The sequence below is a fragment of the Bombina bombina genome, chromosome 3, assembly GCF_027579735.1.
Source record: "Bombina bombina isolate aBomBom1 chromosome 3, aBomBom1.pri, whole genome shotgun sequence".
NCBI classification, from domain to species: Eukaryota; Metazoa; Chordata; class Amphibia; order Anura; family Bombinatoridae; genus Bombina; species Bombina bombina.
This window is the reverse complement of record NC_069501.1, coordinates 419,084,259-419,094,088: the sequence shown is the minus strand read 5'-3', so window position 1 is coordinate 419,094,088 and position 9,830 is coordinate 419,084,259. Positions and strand designations below refer to the sequence as shown.

Here is a 9,830-nt window from a genome sequence, read left to right as displayed (position 1 = left end):
TTTGAATGCAAGAATTCATCAATAAATGGAAACATTTAAGTGTTTTAATAGATTCAGCACTGGCTTGATTAAAAATAAAAAGTGCACAAACATTACTGGCAATTACTGCACATATGGTGAGGCAAAAGCTCCAGCATAACAATTACCCCAGTTTGAGGAGCGGAGTGACATCATTACTTGGTGTGAATGGAGGACCAATTTAGCAAAATCAATGTGCAGCTTTGTTGTGGTTTTACAATGCAAAGCGCCAATCAAACAAACATAAGACATATCAAGTTAATAAAATAAATAAGTCACAAAACATGCAATATAAAACCTTCTAAAATATCTAAAAATTATGTATTTTTTTAACTATAGACTTGCATTTTGTAGCTGCTTTTGACCAACAGCCCAGCAACCCTATAAATTAGAAGGAGGGGTATTTAACTAAGTCAACTTTACCTTTTTATAACCGTGATATTAATAATGTAATCGACAGCATTGCTTGCTGCTGTATATTTGTAATATAGTTCAGTTAAAAGCATGAGTTACTAAACACATTAGTATAACCCATGCTCTTAAATAAAGACAGACATTATATATTTGCTAAATAAAAGTTTCAGGGTATCCTCCTCAGACTAAAGCAGTCATTGCGAATATAGTAGAAAATAATTTTAAATATAAAGCAGTTTACAATGTATATCATATTTTTAAGGCACTATCTTTGTTAATACCAAAGTAAATATACAGTATTTTTAACTCTTACTTACACATGCAGAAAATGTCCCTTTAACTAAAAAAAAGTATTTTTAACTAAAAAAATATGTCCCTTTAAAGGGACATTCCAGCCAAATTTGGAATCCACATGGATGCATTTCTAAATAGAAGCATTTTTGTAATAGACACGTATTAGCAAAAATACTTTGAATAAAAGCTATAGATGTTTAAAAAGTGTATTTAAGTATGCACCGTGCAGCAGCATTTTAAACACAACACTTGCTCAGAGAGCCTAAGGTGCTTGAATCATCTGGTAATGACTGAATTTGTACATTGCTGACATGATACAAGCCCCACTGGCTCCCTGAGCAGCTGCAGTATGTAAAATGCTAGTGCACTGAGAATATCTAGCTATACCTCACATGCACATAAAAATGTTAACACTAAAACAGGGATAACTTGTATTAAAAGCATTTTTGCTAATGCATGTATATTGCAAATATGATTCTATTGAAAGATGTAATTAATCTATGTGCATTTAAATTTTGACCTGAATGTCCCTGTAACTACAAAAAAAAGATGTCCAATAGGCAGATTTAATAAGACTTATTTATTCTAGTATCATGATCCTGATATAGAGTTGCAGCTGCAGAAAGGTGGGGGGAGAAGTTAAACTCCTATTGTTTCCTGTGCCTGTCAGCTGCCTCCAGCCCACTGTGACAGTGGGGAGGCTTAGCACAAGCCCTGGCTGAATGCAGAGAGCGCGGCCTATCCCAGTCCTGAATGACTAACCCAATCACTGGGGCTGGCCTGGACAGCCAATCCACGCACTGTTTACATGGCTCTCTGAGCAGTAGAGGGCTGTCCTGATTGAATAGAGCTGGGAGGAAATCTCACTGGGAGATTGTCTGACTGTGTCCTGTTCTGCAACAAAGGAGGAGAAGTGTAAGTATCAAATCCTGATTCCACGGGAATTGTGCGGGTCTTGAGTGGGGAATTCCATTTACATGGTTAGGGGGTGATGCAGCTATTTGTTTTTATTAAAGGGCCTCTGTCTGCACATCTGTGTGTGGATGATGCTAGAGTGTACATAGTACAGATCAGTAACACTCATTATATTGTAACTCTCACGTTGAGTGGATTCATGCAAGCATCTAAAATACTCGATCAAGATATAAACTTAGGATCTACATTTTCATCTGTTTAAAAAAAATTATAATCTGTATGTAGCACTATTGCTTAGAATAGATCGTGCTTACACTTTCGTCTGTACGATTAGTGGACAGTTTACTGCTTATATAGAAGTATTACATAGTGCATTCACATTGCCAGGATTTTCGAGGGAGTGAAAAAAAACCAATATATCATACAGTTTATGACTGTCTATCAAAGTATAATGTTTGTGTGTGTATATATATATATATATATATATATATATATATATATATATATATATATATATATATATATATATATATATATGCTATATAGTATTTGAATTTGTCTTATATATTTCTTATTTGCATTTGAGAAGAAAGTAATAAATAGCTATTAGTTACCTAGAGGTTAAAATGTGTATAATGTCAGGTTAATGTTTTATACTACTATATGTTGCAACTTTAATATGTGAGTGTGATTCAAGGAAGTTGTTTCGGCTGTTACTCAATATTTTAGGTGCAGGACAGTGATTTGCAAATGAGCATCTGTACTGATAGGATGCTTAGCTAATATGGTCCTTTTTGTGTATTTGCTTGAACATTGTTTTGGCTTTGTAAGCATGTCTGCATTTTGACCTGTGGTATTTACTGTTGCTCAGTTTGGAGGCTTTGAAATTGTTATATGATAAATCATATTTTTGTTAGAGGCTATTGTGTTTCTATATATGCTTAACAATGTATATTTAATGTAGTTGTTCTCTAGCTGCTGTTTTTATTTTGCACCCTTATTGAAATGTCTTTAGTTGTATATATTCTATTTCTTCAGATAAGCTTATCAAATTATTTAAATAGAAAAAAAATCTAACTTAAAGGGATTTCAAACCAACATTTTTAATTTCATGATTTAGAAAGAGCATGCAATTTTAATCATCTTTTCAATTTAATTCTATTATATAATTTTCTTCATTCTCTTGATATCCTTTGTCAAAAATCATATCTAAATAGGCTCAATAGGTGCTGATTGGTGCCTGCACATAGATGCCTCATGTAATTGGCTCACCCATGTGCATTGCTATTTCTTCAACACAGGATATCTGAAGAATGAAGCAAATTAAATAATATAAGTAAATTAAAATATTGTTTAAAATTGTATTCTCTGTCTGAATCATGAAAGAAAAATGTCAGGTTTTATGTCCCTTTAATGGTTAATTTGTTGAAAAAATAATCATATTAGCTTTGCTAGAGAATTGGGATACACCTTGATACAGTTTTACAAGTTGAGGACCCTTCTTCAAGATAACTTACAATCTATGAATTATAGTTTGAACATATAATCATTATGAAATGCACTATGTTCCTTATTTTATTATTATTTATTATTATTATTTTATTTGCTCTTTAACGCTCTCACTTCATACAGGGACATTCAACCTCACTGTCTGTAAGACAACATGGTATTTCCGCACCCAGCTTGGGAATCAATGGTTAATATAAATAAACGCTCAGTACTTTACTGTGCTCTGTAATTTTGTGGGAAATTAGGTTTATAGGTTCTTATGCTCATTTAACCTTTACTTTTATTGCACTAATGGAAAAACTTCCAGTACTTTGTAAGAATGCAACTCTGTGCATTCCAGAAAAAGTCATATTTTTTAATTTTTAGCAACATGGTTTTGTTTTTGTGCTACATTTAATGTCAATGGCTTTTTAAATGTTATTAATTGAACATCTGTATGTATAGTATATGATGATAACCGATTCAAATATATATATATATATATATATATATATATATATATATATATATATGTATGTATCAATTAATTCAATGTATTTCCACTTCAAAAACAAAACCTTTTGTCACTTTTGCAAATGTCTCTAAAATTGGCCAAGCAGAGCTAAGCTTTTTGGTGATGATTATTATTAGCAGGTTATGCAAGTAATACAGAATAAACAAGGGAGAATTTGTCAGGAGAAGCCTTTCATAAAGGGCTATTCTAATGAAAATATAAGATTGTTGTAATTTGTCCGAACATGTCAGTCATTTTTGCATTACTGATCCTTGCAAATTATGTTCTTAACCTCTGCAGAAGGGTTAAACGCATAAGTAAAAGGGACACTCTGGAGTTGAACACAGCTAATCAGGAGCAGCGGTTGTTAAACAACTGGTTTGTTAAAAAAAAAAAAGAATGAAAAAAATGTAAACTAAAAGTAAATCATGACTAAAATCTCAAAACTTCTATACTTCATTTTGAAACCAAAGTAAACTTCAACTCTCCTCAGTCCTGAAACTGAAATTTTGTTTTGGGAATAAACAGTGCAAAAAAAAAAAAACTTGCTGGCAGTCACAGGTATTAAAGGGATACTAAACCTATTTTTTAAGCAACTTTCACATTTTTATCCTATTAACAACAATTTTTCTTTGTTCTCTTACTATCTTAATTTGAAAAGCTGAAATGTAAGCTTACAAGACGGCCCAATTTTGGTTCATCGCCTGCGTAGCTGATTGGTGGCTAAATGTATCCACCAATCAGCAAGCGCTACCCATGGTGCTGAACAAAAATTGGTCCGGCTCCTAAGCTTAAATTTTTGCTTTTTCAAATAAAAATAGTAAGAGAATGAAGAAAAATTGATAATAGGAGACAATTAGAAAGTTGCTTAAAACTGCATCTTTCATGAAAGAAAAAAATTGGGTTTAGTGCCCCTTTAAACTATAGCTTTACAAAATGTAGTTTATACTGTGGCTTTAACAATGAAAGAGTACAGTTTGGTTTTGCTCTGTATTGTGTCATATATGAAATGTATAGACTTGGAGACAAAGTCAAAATGTGTAACACAAGCTCGCAGTGAACTTACAGAGACCACATTTCAAGGCTCCCATGAGATCATTTTTTTGTGTGCATGACAAACCAATCCCTCCCCATTAGAACTGGAAACCAATGTCTACATAAATGATGTATGATAAGTGTCCCTATCACCATCTGTGTCACCCCCCCCCCCATTTTTGTTTTTCATTTTAATCCATTTGTTTTGTAACTTTTTGAGGTAGTTTCATGGTGGACCTCATTCTATGTGCTGAGACGATTATTATTTTCAAATTCTGCAATTAAGTTGTGAGTTTTTTTCTGTGAGATATTAGTTTCACAAACAAGTGTCATTGAATCTCAGCTATGGTCTTTTTCATCAGACACCTATCCTTTAATAAAAAAAATAACAGTTTCCTGCATTTTATGATGAAAATAAAACGCAAAGAAGGGGCGCCCCTATTTTGTGATTCATTCTCAGTGTTTGCATTGGATCCAGTGGACGACGCTGAGCTGCCACTCAATGTTTGATATACCAGTAATTTTGGGAAATACCTTATAGACTTTGAGACTATTATCAGACTTTTTATTTCTATATGTTGATCACTGCTGTGTGTTTTTTTTAATGCTTTTATTTATATGCGCCACTTTATAGAATCTTTGTTAAGCATTTATTTTATAATCCTGCTTTTATATGCAACATAGAGAGAGAGAGATAGATACCATATCTTCTTGTATCAGATGCTTTCTGAGCATATGATCTGGATTTTTTTAATATTATTTTTAATTCATGTAGTCGTCACCTATTTCCTGTCAGCGAGAACTCTGATGAGCGTTTGAAAAACAGACGCTTCACATTTATATCACTAGAACACTATATTCTAGTCAAGCTATTTTTAGCAAAGAATGCTATTAAAACCTACTTGTATACATCATAATGACACACTGAGCAAGTATTTCTCAACACTATTCTCACACTATCTTTTTTTTTAATCATATATAATACTGCCATCATTCTGGCAGCAAAAAATATTCAAAACATATCACTCTTAAAGGACCAGTAAATACAGTAGATTTGCATAATCAACACATGCATCATAAAAAGACAATGCAATAGCACTTTGTCTGAACTTCAAATGAGTAGTAGATTTTTTTTGGCCAAATTTCAGTTCCGTCTATTTCCACTCCTCCTGTATCATGTGACAGCCATCATCCAATCACAAATGCCTATACGTATAGCCTGCGTATTCTTACACATGCTCAGTAGGAGCTGGTGACTCAAAAAGTGTAAATATAAAAACTGTGCATATTTTGTTAATGGAAGTAAATAGGAAAGTTGTTCAAAATTGCATGTTCTATCTGAATCATGAAAGTTTAATTTTGACTTCATTGTCCCTTTAAATAAAATAAGGCCTTTGAATCTTTTCAAATTCTTTGAGTTTGGGACATTAAAGGGATACTCAAGGCAAAATTAAACTATCATGATTCAGATAGCGCAGGCAATTTTTAACAACTTTCCAATGTACTTCCATTAACAAAATGTGCACAGTCTTTTTATATATTTACACTTTTTGAGTCACCAGCTCCTACTGAGCATGTGCAAGAATACACAGGATATACGTATATGCATTTGTGATTGGCTGATGACTGTCACATGATACAGGAGAAGTGGAAATAGACATAACTAAAATTTATCAGAAACAAATCTATTACTGATTTGAAGTTCAGACTAAGTGCTATTGCATTGTCTTTTTATCATGCATTTGTTTATCAAGAAAATGTACTAGATTTACTGATCCTTTTAACATTTCTGCTTGTTTGGGATGAGTCACAAAATTATGCAGGCAAGTGAAATTGCACATAATGAGATAAAAGCACCCTACGGATTAGTCTTTTATTGTCTAATTTGTCATGTACAATTTTTTTGACCATTTTAATAATTTAAATATTTCCAGTTCAAACTTTCTTTAGCCCTAGAGCCACCCTCTTTGTTTTCACAGTACCATTTAAAGGTAAAGTCTAGTCTGATTTTTTTTTCTTCTTTAATGTGCTGACCCAATCTATCTCAACTCATTTTACATTGTTCTCTTTAAGTGTTGGTCTCACAGTGTATATTGAGATGAGATAAGGTGGACTTTGTGAAAATAATATAAAGATAAGCTAATGAGGTCTGCTCTCCCTGGGAGCTCAGCCCATTTCATTGGGTTGTGGTTTTGATTAACAGAAACAACTATTTCACAAACAAAAATATATATAAAGAATACATTTTATACTCTGTAGCTGGTATAACAAGTCATTAAAAACAATTTTACAGTACACTGTCCCTTTAAATAATTTAACCACGTCATAAGCATTCACACAACTGATATATATGTATATACACACTCACACACTTTCATAGGTGTTATACATCACTATAGTTTACTAGCCAGGGGGTGAAAAGTTTTTAGTCTAGAGGAAAAAAATGTATTAGTCCATACAATGTTACAGAGAATTAAAAAAAATACACACATATATACATGTTTATCCTGTCCCCACTGGTCGCTTGTACGCTGCTACTCACCTGCTGGTCTGGATACTATTAGAGAAATTAAAACATACAGATTGGTCAGAAACTGAACAAATACACCTACAGGCTGTATGTGGGAGAAGAAATGTCTAGTATTTCTGGGAATTCAGGCCAGTGATAGTATTTTTCTCTCTCTTTTTCCCCCTAAGTAATCCAATCTCAGGTCTTACAGTTTTAAGCATCCAGTGGAGAATACAAAGTGATACTACTTTTTTTATTGACCTCCCAATTGTTGTGAAAACTATTGTACTAAAGAACCAGCTCTATGGAATTAGTATTTTCTTTTTTTTTAAATTTTTATAAGAAGAAAAAAGTTATATCAATTATTTCATGTAATTCTGTAACTGTGAATTACATTATCTGGAATCTTCAGATGCTGATATTGATCTAAAAGGACCACTTGTTTCCAAATTAATTTACTCAAATATAAATATATATATATGCTTTATATTTCTGCATTACTTATATAAGTAAACTTCCAAAAAAAATTACCAGCCCTGCTGACCCAATAAAAACTGGGTCAACATACCCCTGCCCACTTATGGATTGCATAGCCCCGCCCACTCCAATCCACTACAAAGCAAGCACATAAAATACTAGTAGTATCATTTAGCCATACTTATTGCTTAAAGGGATAGGAAAAAATTATACATTCATGATTCAGACTTAATTTTTAAATTCACTTTTCATATCAAATTTACTTTGTTCCTTTGGGTACCTTTGTTGAAAAGAATATGTACATATCTTCAGCAGCAGCAATGCACTACTGTGTATGAATTAACATATACTTTAGAGGAAAGCAATGGCACCACTCTTATTTTATGTGAGGGAACACTCTTATATTGTATATGAAGTGTAAAGGTGCTAAGTATCAAAATTGAGACATTTTAGAAGAACAATTCCAGCATAGAAACTGGACAGGATACTGTAAAAAGCAGATAGTGTGGGAATTGTGTCCAAATGGAATATAAAATATAAACTTTATTAGTTATAATTAAAAATGGGTAACACAGTATAAAAACACTTGCAGCAAGTAAGGTGCTGTATCCAACTAGATTACTCAAATATGACAGGAAAATACTAGTGATGGTCCTGAGTTAATATATTCTGCCCATGGACAAGCTACTTGCTCATATGGGTGTGGGGGGGGGGCTAGAAATTACTAAAACCCACAATGAATTGTGGAGTGGTTTTAGGTACACTTGAAATGACCACCTAAGACAGATAATGGCCAAATAGGTGTGTAACTGCTAGACCATGCACAATCAAATAGGTTTGTATGCAGAAATAGAAGGTAAATATGATGATCTAATATAATAATAATAATAATAGAGGTAATCACCTTAGAACAGATACTGGCCAGGTAATTACAGCTGCCTAATCATATATGGCAGGGCTGGATTATGAGTCTGTTGGTGTTATACTAGATGCAGTATATACAGTCGGAGTTGCAGCTAAATATATTTGTAGTGAGTATTAAAATACACTCTGATAATCAGCTGGAATACCCCATATAGTGTAACACTTAGTGTCAATGTATCAGTGCCTCTAGGTGACTGTCATATCTTGTTAATAACTGAAAATAGCTACCTCCCCTAATGTGGTTTGTACTTCAACTGGTTGGAATAAAATGAGTAATTACAGGGAGTTAGTGATGCTGGTAATGATACTGACAGTCTGGATCATGGGCATTCAATTATTCCACAAGATGTTACACACTATAAGATCCCTCACTCATTATGTGAGGTTGGAATCCACTGAAATTGTATATCAAATACATGCTAGATTGACAGTGCAACAAAAGCGGTATGTCTGCCTTATATGATTCGCTGATAATTCAAACGCTGCTGAATGTGTTTAGCTGTTCTCCAACTGCTATATCTACAATCCTGGTGATAGCGTATGTTAGGTCAATATAATAAATAGCAGGTACTGGGATGTATTATAGCATTCAACACGAATACCTCATATGATATTGCAATTTGAATATGAGTTTAACAATGTCGTACTGCCAGAAATACTTCTAGATATTGAAGTGTGCAAACATTAGAGATGTCAATCATTGGTACCTCCCTTAATCCTATTGGTTACTTCTCATAGGGATTGGCAAGTAGAATAAAGTGTTAGCGGGGAAGTAGTACTGCTCATACAGATTACTAAAACTTCCGTAATGCTGACAGTTTGATAATAAACATTGAATAACTCCACTTGTTTAACTTAAGTAATAAACAATGTAAGATCACCCAGTGTATAAATAAAATATTTCACTCTGAGTATTATCAACAGGATGATTTGTTAGTAGTTCAACAGCTGCTATATTATTTCTGCTAGTCTCCTACAGCAGGGCTCGACAAACCCAGGAGCCAGGGAGCCACTGGCTCCTAGAAATGTATCACTGGCTCCTAACTTTTTGGGTTATTCTCCATATATCTATATACAACTACCACTGTCTGGCTCCTAAAAATATATGTCTGGCTCCTAAATATTCTTATTGACTCCTAAATTTTAAATATATTTGTCGAGCATTGTCTACAGTCTTATATATTTATCGTCACTAATCAGCATGTGCATTTAGAGCAGTATTTTAGTTACACTAGTGTAGTC

At 33.2% G+C, this 9,830-nt stretch overlaps 1 protein-coding gene across 1 annotated transcript in view; it reads left to right on the top strand.

Moving 5' to 3' along the window:
• Positions 1-1,554: 1,554 nt before the first annotated feature.
• CTTNBP2NL (CTTNBP2 N-terminal like) overlaps positions 1,555-9,830 on the top strand; it is a 275,638-nt gene continuing 267,362 nt past the window's right edge. The window contains exon 1 of the mRNA XM_053706629.1: positions 1,555-1,641. The gene's annotated coding sequence lies outside the window, so the exon portion shown is untranslated. The remainder of the gene's footprint in view (positions 1,642-9,830) is intronic.